We start from the raw sequence: 12,418 nt of genomic DNA on the forward strand, positions 1-12,418 counted from the left end.
ACCATGGAACTTCAAGCCCCCGATAAACGAACGATTCGAATTGAAGGGGGCAAATACGCTGGCCAAGTTAGCATAATTTTCATGATTAGGGCTAACAAATTTTTAAATCAAGGATGCTTAGCATTCATGGCCTATGTCATTGAAGAGTCAAAGCCAAAGGAGATAAAGGAAGTACCTGTAGTCTCTGACTTTTCTGATGTCTTTCCTGATGAACTTCCCGGAATCCCTCCCGACCGCGAAGTAGAGTTTAGGTTTGATCTTATTCCCGGTACCGTTCCGATCGCCAAAGCTCCGTATCGCTTAGCGCCAACCGAGATGAAGGAGTTAAAGAAACAACTCGATGAGCTACTGGAGAAAGGTTTCATTCGATCGAGTTCGTCACCATGGGGAGCGCCAATCCTATTTGTCAAGAAGAAAGATGGATCCATGCGTATGTGTATCGATTATTGTGCGTTGAACAAAGTCACAATCAAAATCGTTATCCACTCCCTCGAATCGATGATCTTTTTGACCAACTTCAAGGTGCTAGCTTCTTTTCTAAAATCGATCTTCGTTCCGGCTATCACCAACTCAAAGTCCAATCCGAGGATATCCCGAAAACCGCTTTTCGAACAAGGTATACATTATGAGTTCACGGTCATGCCGTTTGGAATTACTAATGCTCCAGCCGCGTTCATGGACATGATGAACCGAATTTGTAAGCCTTACTTGGATAAATTTGTGATCGTATTTATTGACGACATACTTATTTATTCTAAGTCTAAGGCTGATCATGAAGTCCATCTTCGAACTCTGCTCGAAATTCTTAGAACCGAGAAATTATATGTTAAATTCTCAAAATGTGAATTCCGGTTACACGAGGTACAATTTCTTGGTCACATCATCAACGTCAACGGTATTCAAGTCGATCCCGCTAAGATTGAAGCTATCTCTAAGTGGGAGATCGCAAAATCGTCAACCGAGATAAGAAGTTTCTTAGGTTTGGCCGGCTATTACCGTAGGTTCATTGAAACCTTTTCCCGAATCACCGTTCCCTTAACCTCCTTAACTCGCAAGAACATCAAATATGACTGGGGAACAAAGCAACAAGAGGCGTTCGATATACTCAAATAAAAACTCACCCAAGCACCTATACTGGCCTTGCCAGAAGGTACTGAGGACTTTGCGGTATTTAGTGACGCGTCTCATTTCGGTTTGGGATGCGTACTAATGCAGCGCAAGAAAGTAATCGCCTACGCCTCTCGTCAACTCAAAGTACACGAAAAGAGTTACACAACTAACGATCTAGAGTTATGCGCCATAATCTTTGCATTAAAGATATGGATGCACTATCTCTATGGAGTAAGATTTATCGTGTACACCAATCACAAAAGTCTAAAACACAGCTTCGTTCAAAAAGAGCTTAACATGCGCCTACGGCGATGGATGGAAACACTCAATGACTATGATTGTGAGATTGTTTACCATGAAGGCAAAGCCAACGTCGTGGCTGACGCCTTAAGTCGCAAGGAACATGAAAAGCCAAAAAGAGTCCGAGCATTGAGGCTAGAACTCCAAGTTGATCTCCTCGAACAAATCAAATCTGCCCAAAATCAAGCGATCGCTGAAAACCAAATCTAAGACGAAAAACGTAACGGCACTATTGACTCGCTAGTCAAGGGTGACGATGGTATCCATAGACTCGGTAATAGAATTTGGGTACCAATCGTTGGGGACTTGCGTGAGAAAACTTTGAACGAGGCTCACAAATCCAAATATATGATGCATCCCGGGAGCGACAAAATGTATCATAATCTCAAATCAAACTATTGGTGGAATGGAATGAAAAGGGATGTCGCTTCGCATGTCGCGAAATGTTTAACATGTTTGAAACTCAAGGCTGAACACCAAAAGCCTTCGGGATTGCCTAACAAAGTCCGCGTATTTTATACCTATCAATGAATCATACTCTATGGATAGATTAGCGCGTACCTATGTAAACACCATCGTTTCTTTGCATGGAGTACCGCTGTCTATAATCTCTGATCGAGACATCCGTTTCACATCTCATTTTTGGAAAAGTTTCCAACAAGCACTTGGTACAAAGTTAAACCTTAGCACCACCTATCATCCACAAACTGATGGGCAAACGAAATGACCATTCAAACATTGGAAGACATGCTTTGGGCTTGTGTGATTGATTTAGGTGGAAGTTGGGATGACCACTTACCCCTAATGGAATTTTCGTATAATAATAGTTATCACACAAGTATTCAAGCTGCACCATTCGAAGCGTTATATGGACGAAAATGTAGAACGCCCGTGTGTTGGTCTGAAACCAGAGACAATTAATTATCTGGACCCGAGATAGTCCAAGAAACCACCGACAAGATTCTCCAAATTCGAGAACAACTCAAGACGGCACGTGATCGCCAAAAGAGTTACGCTGATGTCCGTCGTAAGCCGTTGGAATTTAATGTTTGTGACAAAGTTCTTTTGAAAGTCTCGCCCTAGAGAGGCGTTGTTCGCTTTGGTAAGAAAGGAAAGTTAAGTCCTCGATTCGTTGGACCCTTTGAGGTACTTGAACGAATATACACTGTTGCATATCGTTTGCGACTGCCCGAGGAAATGCAAGGGATACATGATGTATTCTATGTTTCGAATCTGCGTAAATGTTTAACTGATGAATCTTTAGCCATGCCTTAAAAGACGTCGAAATAAATGAAAACTTAAAATTTGTAGAACGTCCAATTAAAATAGAAGATTTGAAAACAAAGAAATTAAAAAGAAGAACATTGAAAATTGTGAAAGTCAAATGGGACTCACGAAGAGGGCCCGAATATACTTGGGAACTCGAATCGGAAATGAGAAATAAATACCCCCACTTGTTCTTGTAAAGTAATCTCGATGACGAGATTTATTTCAAGGTGGGGAGGATGTAACATCATGAAAATTCCAAGTTCAAAATGTCAACTTTCCAAAGTCAAAGGACCAAAAATGCCAAAATTCCAAACCTTAGGGTTTAAAATGAAAAATCTGTTTTCTTGTCCTATCGTGCTACGCGACGGAGAAAAAGACAAGCCCATTGTGTATCGCGATGGGGCTTGGTCAACGCTTCTAGAAGTCAACAGCGATACACGATCGCTGTTAACTTACGTCATCGCGATACGTGATGACGTGGCCTGATACGTCTGGAACCAGTTCCGCCACGTGTCCACACGTGGCACACGGTCTGACACGTGTCCCGACATGTGGCATGTCGTCCGCCACGTGTCCACACGTGGAACACCGTCTGCCACGTGGCGACACGTGACAGACCTACATTGTGACTACGCAAGCCTACGTCGCAATACGCGACGGGTGCCCAGAAGGCCGTCGCGTACCGCGATAGGACTCTATATTTTGACTATAAATAGCAAGTCCGGGATCTTCATTTGACACACCAAAATCCAGCCATCAATTCTCTCTATAACATCTCTCTACAATCCCACAATCACATACTCGATCCACCTCGATAAATGTGCCATATTTCCTTGATAAGCGTGTCACGACCCTCGATTTCTGTGCCAACGGTACCTCGAAGTCCGTGCCACCATCCACCCTCATACAACCAAGAAGGCGTTTGTTATCATGATGATGATCCTCGAAAAACATGTCAACGAATGTTGAAGATTGCTATTACTGTTTGGCAATGAGAAGGGACGTTGGTCAAGACGACAAAAGAAAACAAGCGGCGTTGGAGTGCTGCTCAAATCGTTAAGGTTTTCATAAGCCTTTAAGGTAAGGCTTAACGCCAATGAATATAATAATAAAATATTATTATAATAAAGGCTTAAACCTTAAGTCGTGGTTATACTCGATACCTCGATAAAAGAAAAGAAAACATAACAAAGAAAGAGTAAAAGATATGTTGTGATAGATAAATATATATATATATATGTGTGTGCAGGTATATATATTCTTTGTTATGAAATTATTATTTAAGTGATAATGAGTATTCTTAAATAATAAAAGAAAAAGAATACGTTTCTTAGAAAAGAAGAAACGTCGGGTTTTATAAATAAACTAAAGGTTTATAATCACTTTTAAACTAAAGGTTTTCAAGTAAAAGAGATCTATGAACTAAAGGTTCATCGAGGTAGAGTTATAAAACAAGACTAAAGGTCTTAAGCCGGATTGTATATCAGACTAACAAATGGTTATACTCGTACTATAGGTGCGAGATAGCAAGGGAAAGACCTTCGGACGGTGTTGAAGCCGATCCCAAAGCGATAAGGTGAATACGCCCCCAAAATTTTACAAACTTGTTTTCAAACGAGTCAAACATGTTATATGAAAACTGTTTACAAGGAACTACGTGTTCCTAAAACCGTTATAAATAAGAGTATAAGCCTAGCCCTCAGGCTGTAGTATACGTTTGTCCGGATCCTTACATATGTGGTAGTACGCCATGGGCACATCGCACCACGCCTGGTCATAGGACGCTTTCCCGCGGGAAGCACGACCATTGTGTATATGTACGGGTACTTCCGCTATTTGAACGTAACTCTGATTTACATACAAATATGGTACCAACTATTGGGTCACATGCCTAGGCCTTAAGTGAGGGTGTGACAAATTCCAACCAAGAATCACCAATTACCCGTGGTTATAAGAAAGAAAGTTTCTAATGAAATTGTTGAAGAAATTCGTGCAATGAAGGTTACTCAAGTTAGTCGCTTTGATTTGTTGCTAACCAAAAAAAACCCAACCATGAGTTCAAGCTAGGGGAGTTATTCGGGTTTTGGGTTTTCGGATTGGGTTCTCCGGGTTTCAAAGTTTTAAATTCAGACTCGAAACCTAATCCAAATCTATCACGGTTTCTCCAGGTTCAGGTTTTTTCGGGTTAGGTTAATCGGGTTTTGAATATCTTAGGAAAAACTGCATTGCTAAATTTAAATGTAACATATTTTTCTTTACTTATAATGTAACTTAAACAATAACAAGACAAAAATAAACCGATAAAACATCCTAAAAAGAGTAAAATTTAACAAATTATAACCATAGTACATAAGACCAACATAATCGTCTGCCATGATAGGGTGTTGGAATATAGTTGCTTTAGTCATAAATTGAAACATTAATAAACAATAAACAATTGATTCATAATAGGTGGAATGAGAATAGTTGATTTGGACTAAATTTTGATAACTTGGCTTAGCCTACAATACCTAAAAATATATATGCATTTAAAACTAAAAGTTTATTCGGGATTTTCGGGTTGACCCAAAACCTAGAATTCGGATCCAAGAACCAACCTGAATTACCTCGGTTCGGGTTAGCCTTTTCTTGGGTTCAGGTTTCTCGGGTCGAGTTAGTTCGAGGACAGCCCTAGTTCAACAAATAAAAATAACAAAATAGGATTCAAAAGAAAGTGTTGGAAAAACAATGGTTTAAATTTTAATCAACATTAATATTTTGATAATGACTTAATTTAGACAATGCGACATAAAATAGTATTAGTTCATAAATGATGTTATATGTGACAAGAATGCCTCTTGACACTTTATTGATCATCATTAGTCATAATTAAACAACACAAGACTTAATCAAGACTACAAACACTCAAGATCGAAGATTATCAAGTTCGTGTCTACAAATGATTAAATCAAGATTTCTACACCAACATGAAGATGAAGCAATCACAAGACTAATACACTTTAGATAAATTAACAACTTAGTCAAAGTTAGGTTGTTAGTTTTTTATACACTTAGGATAACTTTATAAAAATATATTTCAACACAATGTTTAAATATATGATATTTGAAATTCAAATATATTTCAAAAGGCTTTTTCCTCTTGGAGTATGTCTTCCATTCAAACTTTTCCTTGAAGACACAACCATTATCAAATAAAGAATTTAAGTCCATTTATGGCAAAACATGAAGCCTTGGTTGAAGTCACTAAAGCATGTTTTACCAAATTAATTCAAAACTTAGTTTCACTCCTTGGAGAAGTGGGAAGTGAAAGGGATAGCTTCTCACATGTATTGTTCAACCTAAAGAAGCCAAAATTAAAGGCAATAACCACACACAATGTTCATATTGGCAAGCCTAATGTGAAGTGGACTAGGTGTTCATGGTCGTTGGAAGCAATTGATGGATCGACAGTTGGGTAACTAGTCCTTAACTTAGCATCTCACATGCTTGGATATAATAAAGGCTTATTCAAACTAAGTCTTAACCCATTTTCTTTGCAACATTAATACACATGCTTCAAGGCTAATCTTTTCCATTATTCAAGTATAACCAAGCTTCAATTATCAAGAGAAAAGATCAAAGTGTAGAAGAGCTTTTTCAAAGCTATCATCCAACTATCTTACTTATAATTTGAGGGGTCAACACTAGAGGTTGCTATAGTTTTTTTACAAGGATTCATCATTTAGTGGATGATTTGAGAGGGGAACACACTATTTAGATATAGTGTTGTTTTTTATTAGGTTGGGAACTCTGTCTTGATATAGAGCTAATTAGTTGTTAGGCGAATGCTCATTATCTTGACATGGTGAGATTAGTAGATTCGTAAAGCTTAGAATTTAGCGTGCTTACTGGAGAAGGTGAGCCCTTCCTCTGAAGAGTGAGACGATTGTATCGGTGATCCATATTTTTAACATACATTAATGATGTATATAAAATTATACATCTTTTTAGCATCAAATAATCCCTAAAAACTGCAACTTCTATCAAATAATATAGTTCAAATGGTTACTTATCATGTTAAAATGTATTTTTAGGTAAACCCAAGCCTCAAATGAAGAAATGAACGAAAATCCAAAGAACAAGAAAACAGCAAAACACGCCCCCATGCTTTCCTGTGCAAGTAAAGAAAAAAATCTGCAAGAAAGGACAAAATACTGGACAGCTGGACACGGGGCTGTGCCTCAGAAGACATGGGGCCATGGTCACCTTTCAGAAAAGACAAGAAAATATAACAAGACACCAAAAACACGGGGCCGTGCCTTATGAAGCACGCCCCCATGGTGAGTCATCATGTACGATCTGACAGAGCATTAAATATGAGTGGAAAGATGGACATGGGGGCGTGCCTCATGGAGCATGGGGCCGTGCATGACCTTCCAGACTACCTATAGATAGTGGATCATGTTGCACTCAACAAGTGTGCTTGAGGAAAACATTCTATATGGGTTTCACTTATAAAAACACCCACATTACACTTATATTGAAGATCTTGTGGAGAGTTTGAAGACTTGGAGGCTATCATCATCATTATCATCATCATCATCATCATCATCATTATCTATCATCATTGAAGAAGGAAGATTTATCCACATTTGGTTAAATTGTTCTAGTTTGATTATGTGTTTGTTATCTTCATCTCTTTTAATGTTCATAACCATTCTCATTATGAGCTAAAACTCCATTACCAATCTAATTTCTATGAAGAAGCTTTGTTTTACTTGATGATTATATTAAATATGTGATTTAGTTTAGTAAAGTACATGGTTATTTTGCACTTATTCTTTGATGAAAAATGTTTATCACTTTAACTCAACAAATCATGGTTGATGATTAACAATCATTCATGAATCACTCATGTTATTGGAGACTTGAAATGGTAAAAAGAATAACTTGATAACTTATTCAAGATAAAACATGGATCCTTATATTATACTTAGAAATTATGAGATATAAGCTATGATCTATTTCTCTAGTTTTGATAATTCTGAAATAACATTGTTAACACGATTGCTTAGGTTATCACGCTAGTTAAAGAAATCATATGTTAAAGGAATGTGTAATTATAAACTAATTAAATCAACCAAGTGGAAGTTGTGTGAGGAAACTATAACCACCCGGTTCATAAGATATTTGAGAAACCGAAGTCAATGCTAGTCTTTCTACTTTACTAAACTAATTGCCTACTTAAATTGACATTCTCTTGGTAGTATTAGATTAAGCAAGGATGGAATTGAAAATATGCATGCTACTTTATTTCATATCATAGAATATGTTCACTTAGAAATGAGGGGCTATTCTATCATATATTATTAAGGAAAATTTATCACATGTTTACTTAATGATCATCAAGGAAGAATGGTGCGAATTCTTGATCTTAGATGGTAACCTTCATATAATTGATTTACTCATTTTGAATTTATCTTCTTGTTCACATATATATAATATATAAGTATTCTATTAAATTTTAACAATCAACCCCAAAATGATTAGACTCTCTGATTAAAGTAAAATGAAAATTTATTATTAAAAACAGTTGTGTCCACGGATCGATACTTGGTGCTTACCAATACTATTCTACGTATACGATAGGTACACTTGCCTATTTTGTGTGTGTTTAGTCTTAGTAGAAATCACTTTTATAAATTTTAAAAACGATCTTGTGTGAAAGTTAAATCTCCATACTATTTTACCACACTAGCAAACGCATCACGCACATCCAGTTTTTGGCCCCGTACAAAAAATAGGAGATTTAGCTTTCGCACATTGTTAAAGAAAGCAAAATTTCCTATTTTGTGTACGATGCCAAAAACTTGATGTGTGTGATGGGTTTCGCACAAGATCGTGTCCAACGAGATTTCAATTTTCCTGTGAAAAGACGTAAACGTGTGTATATAACAGTACATGATCGCCAACTTGAAACTTTTTGTTTCCTTTTAAATGGGCGTTGTGTAAATGTTTAGTCTTTTCTTTGTAAGACCAGGAATTTTCGTATGCCAATGTTCTTAGTTCTTCGAGCTCGTGAATTTGATCTTCCCGGTTCTTACGGCGGTCATTAGATCAAAGTTCACTGCTCTAAGATCTCAATAAGCTTTGTGTTTTAGTTCTACGGGTAGATGACATGCTTCCTCATAAACAAGTTTGAAGGGTGTATGGGGGTTTTGTAGGCTGTCCTAAGGGCCCACAAAGCGTCATCTAACTTTTATGCCCAATTCTTGCGATTCATTCCTATAGTTCTTTCGAGGATCCTTTTAATTCCCCGATTCAAGACTTCCACTTACCCACTGGTCTGATGGTGATATGGTATTGCCAATCGGTGGTGAACTCCATATCGAGCTAAGAAATTGTCCATTAGGGCATTGAAAAAGTGAGTACCTCTGTCGCTGATTAAGGCTTTTGGAGTACCGAATCGTGAAAATAACATTTTCAGAAATCATACAACAACCCGAGCATTGTTTGTGGGGAGAGCTTGCGCTTCCACCCATTTAGAAACGTAGTCGACTGCTACTAGGATGTATTTATTTATGAATGAGTTATGAAATGGGCCCATGAAATCTATTCCCCATACATCAAAAGACTTCACATATTTGAATGAATTTTTGAGCCATCTCATTCTTGGCTGAGCTGTTCCCGGCTCTTTGACAAGCATCACATGCTTAGATCAAAACATGTGTGTCTTTATATATAGTAGGCCAGAAAAATCCTGCATCAAACACTTTTGTGACAGTGGTGTCCACCAGTTGGTCCTTCATGGCAGTGTTTAAGAATATCTAAGGCTTCCTTCCCTGATACGCACATATGAATGACCTGATCGGCTCCTATACTAAACAAATATGGATCTTCCCAAAAACCACCCGAAGTTCTCATGCATATCCAAGCGTTCATGAAAGAAGAGGATGAAAGTGCTTGGTTTGCTAATTTCGCGAACTATCTAGCTTGTGAAATCTTAAGAAAAAGGCTAACTCATCGATAATTTTCTTGTGATGTTCTTTTGAAGCTGGGCATTCTAGGCGTGAAAGATGGTCTGCATCTACGTTTTCTGCTCCCCTTTTGTCCTTAACTTCAATGTCGAATTCTTGGAGTAGTAGAATCCATTAGATAAGTCTGGGTTTGTCATCTTACTTGTTGAAGAGGTATCGTATGGCCGCATGGTCGGTGTAAACTATGGTTTTGGAGAGAACTAAGTAGGATCTAAATTTTTCAAAGGCAAAAACTATGCTAATAACTCTTTTTCTGTCGTGGTGTAATTCTCTTGTGCATCATTAAGACTTTTACTAGCATAGTAAATTGGGTGAAAACATTTTTCTTTGCGTTGTCCGAGTACGGCCCCAACTGCAAAGTCACTTGCATCGCACATGATTTTGAATGGAAGGATCCAATCGGGTTTAGTCATAATTGGTACGTTGACAAATTTGTCTTTCAATATGTTGAATGATTCAACACATTCTTTATAGAAGACGAACAGTGCATCTTTCTCTAGAAGTTTGGTCATAGGTCTAGCAATTTTGGAGAAGTCTTTTATGAAGCGGCAATATAATCCTACGTGACCTAGAAAACTTCTAATGGCTCCGACTGAAGTTGGTGGTGGAAGTTTGGATATGGTTTCGATTTTTGCTTTATCAACTTCTGGTCCTGCTTGGGATATCTTGTGACCGAGAACAATGCCCTCTTTGACCATAAAGTGACATTTTTTCCCAGTTAAGCACTAAGTTCACTTCTTCACACCTAGCTAACACTTTTTCTAGGTTTTCAGACAATGATTGAAGGAGTCTCCAAATATTGAGAAGTCATTTATGAGAACCTCCGTAGAGTGTTAGATCATTTCATGAAAGATGGCCACCATGCAACGTTGGAAGGTGGCCGGAGCATTACATAGTCCAAATGGCATTCTTCGGTAGGCAAAGGTGTCATACGGACATGTAAAAGTGGTTTTCTACTGATCATCAGGAGCAATGGGAATTTGAAAGTATCCAGAGAATCCATCAAGAAAACTATAGAACATTTTTCCAGATAAACATTCAAGCATTTGGTCGATAAAAGGAAGTGGAATATGATCTTTTCTTGTGGTGTCATTAAGCTTACAGCAGTCAATGCAAACTCGGCAGCCTGTGATGGTCTTCATCAGTATTAGCTTGTCCTTCTCGTTCACTACTACTGTCATTCCTCCCTTCTTGGGTACTACTTGAACTAGACTATCCCAAGGTGAATATGAGATTGGGTATATTAATCTGACATCAAGGAGTTTGATTACTTCTTTATTCACCACATGTTGCATGTTGGGCTTAAGACATCTTTGATGTTGGACCACGGGTTTTTATACTTCCTCTATGAGGATTTTGTGAGTACAAAAGGAAGGACTGATGCCCTTGATATCCATGATATTTCATGCGATTGCCTTTTTATGATTTTTAAGAACCTTTAGAAGTTCGTCTTTATCTTCTCTAGAAAGGTGAATTACTGGGAGTTGAGAGTCTTTTTCTAGAAAGGCGTATTCGAGATGGTTTGGGAGTTCTATTAATTCTAAGGTTGGAGGTTCTTCGATTGATGGTTTTGATTTTTTCATTACATTCAATGATCTCACACACTACTCTGATGTTTCTTGATTGTTGTTGTTAGCATCGAGATTTTCATTTTCTAAAATGGGTTTGGTGATAGTTTTGGTTAAGACTTGTGTTTCTAGTGTGTTAGTGATGGAGGACTTTCGCATATAGTAACTCATGATAGAATCGATGATGTTAATACAGTATAATGTGTCATCGTGATGTTGCGGATGTTGCATAGATTTTTCTATTTCAAAAGTGATTGTCTTGTCATTTACCCTGAGAGTGAGTTTGCCGGTGCAAACATCAATAATAGCCTTTGCGGTGCCTAAAAAGGGTCTTCCTAAAATCAGAGGTACACTTTTGTCTTTCTCCATGTCTAAAATTACAAAATCTACTGGGAAAACAAATTTGTCAATTTTGACAAGCATGTTTTCAACAATGCCCTGAGGATGTTTAACAGATCAGTCAGCTAACTGAATGCTCATGCGAGTGGGCTTTGTTTCTCCTATCCCAAGTTTTGCAAAAACCACATAAGGCATTAAATTAATACTAGCTCCTAGGTCGGCCAGGGCATTGCAAACAGACAAATTTTCTATGAGACAAGGGATAGTAAAGCTCCCTGGATCAATCATTTTTGGCGGTAGCTTGTTTTGGAGGACAAATGAGCATTCTTCACTCAAGGTGACGTGCGAGAGCTCCTTCAGCTTCCTTTTATTGGTCAGCTCTTATTTATGAAACTTTGCATATTTCGACATCTGAGCAATGGCTTCGGCGAAAGGGATGTTGATGTGGAGTTGTTTGAAGAGTTCTAATAACTTTCCGTACTGAGCTTCCAATCTCTCCTATTTTAGCCGTCCAGGGTATGTTTCTCCTATCCCAGGGATGTTGATGTGTAGTTGTTTGAAGAGTTCTAATACTTCCCGTACTGAGCTTCCAATCTCTCCTATTTTAGCCATCCAGTGTATGTTTCTCCTATTTGAAGAGTCCACGGTGCCTGCTGGGCTTTGTTTCTCCTATCCAAGTTTTGCAAAAACCACATAAGGCATTAAATTAATACTAGCTCCTAGGTCGGCCAGGGCATTGCTAACAGACAAATTTTCTATGAGACAAGGGATAGTAAAGCTCCCTGGATCAATCATTTTTGGCGGTAGCTTATTTTG

The 12,418-nt window shown here is 38.0% G+C and overlaps 1 protein-coding gene across 1 annotated transcript in view; it reads right to left on the reverse strand.

Moving 5' to 3' along the window:
- Positions 1-605: 605 nt before the first annotated feature.
- Positions 606-12,418, reverse strand: part of LOC143622433 (photosystem I reaction center subunit psaK, chloroplastic-like) — a 154,189-nt gene continuing 142,376 nt past the window's right edge. Inside the window, exon 4 of the mRNA XM_077093590.1 lies at positions 606-616. The gene's annotated coding sequence lies outside the window, so the exon portion shown is untranslated. The remainder of the gene's footprint in view (positions 617-12,418) is intronic.

Source organism: Bidens hawaiensis, unplaced genomic scaffold (assembly GCF_021521415.1).
Source record: "Bidens hawaiensis isolate Kalapana, Puna unplaced genomic scaffold, B.hawaiensis_p1.1 tig00000326_1, whole genome shotgun sequence".
Classification (NCBI taxonomy): Eukaryota; Viridiplantae; Streptophyta; class Magnoliopsida; order Asterales; family Asteraceae; genus Bidens; species Bidens hawaiensis.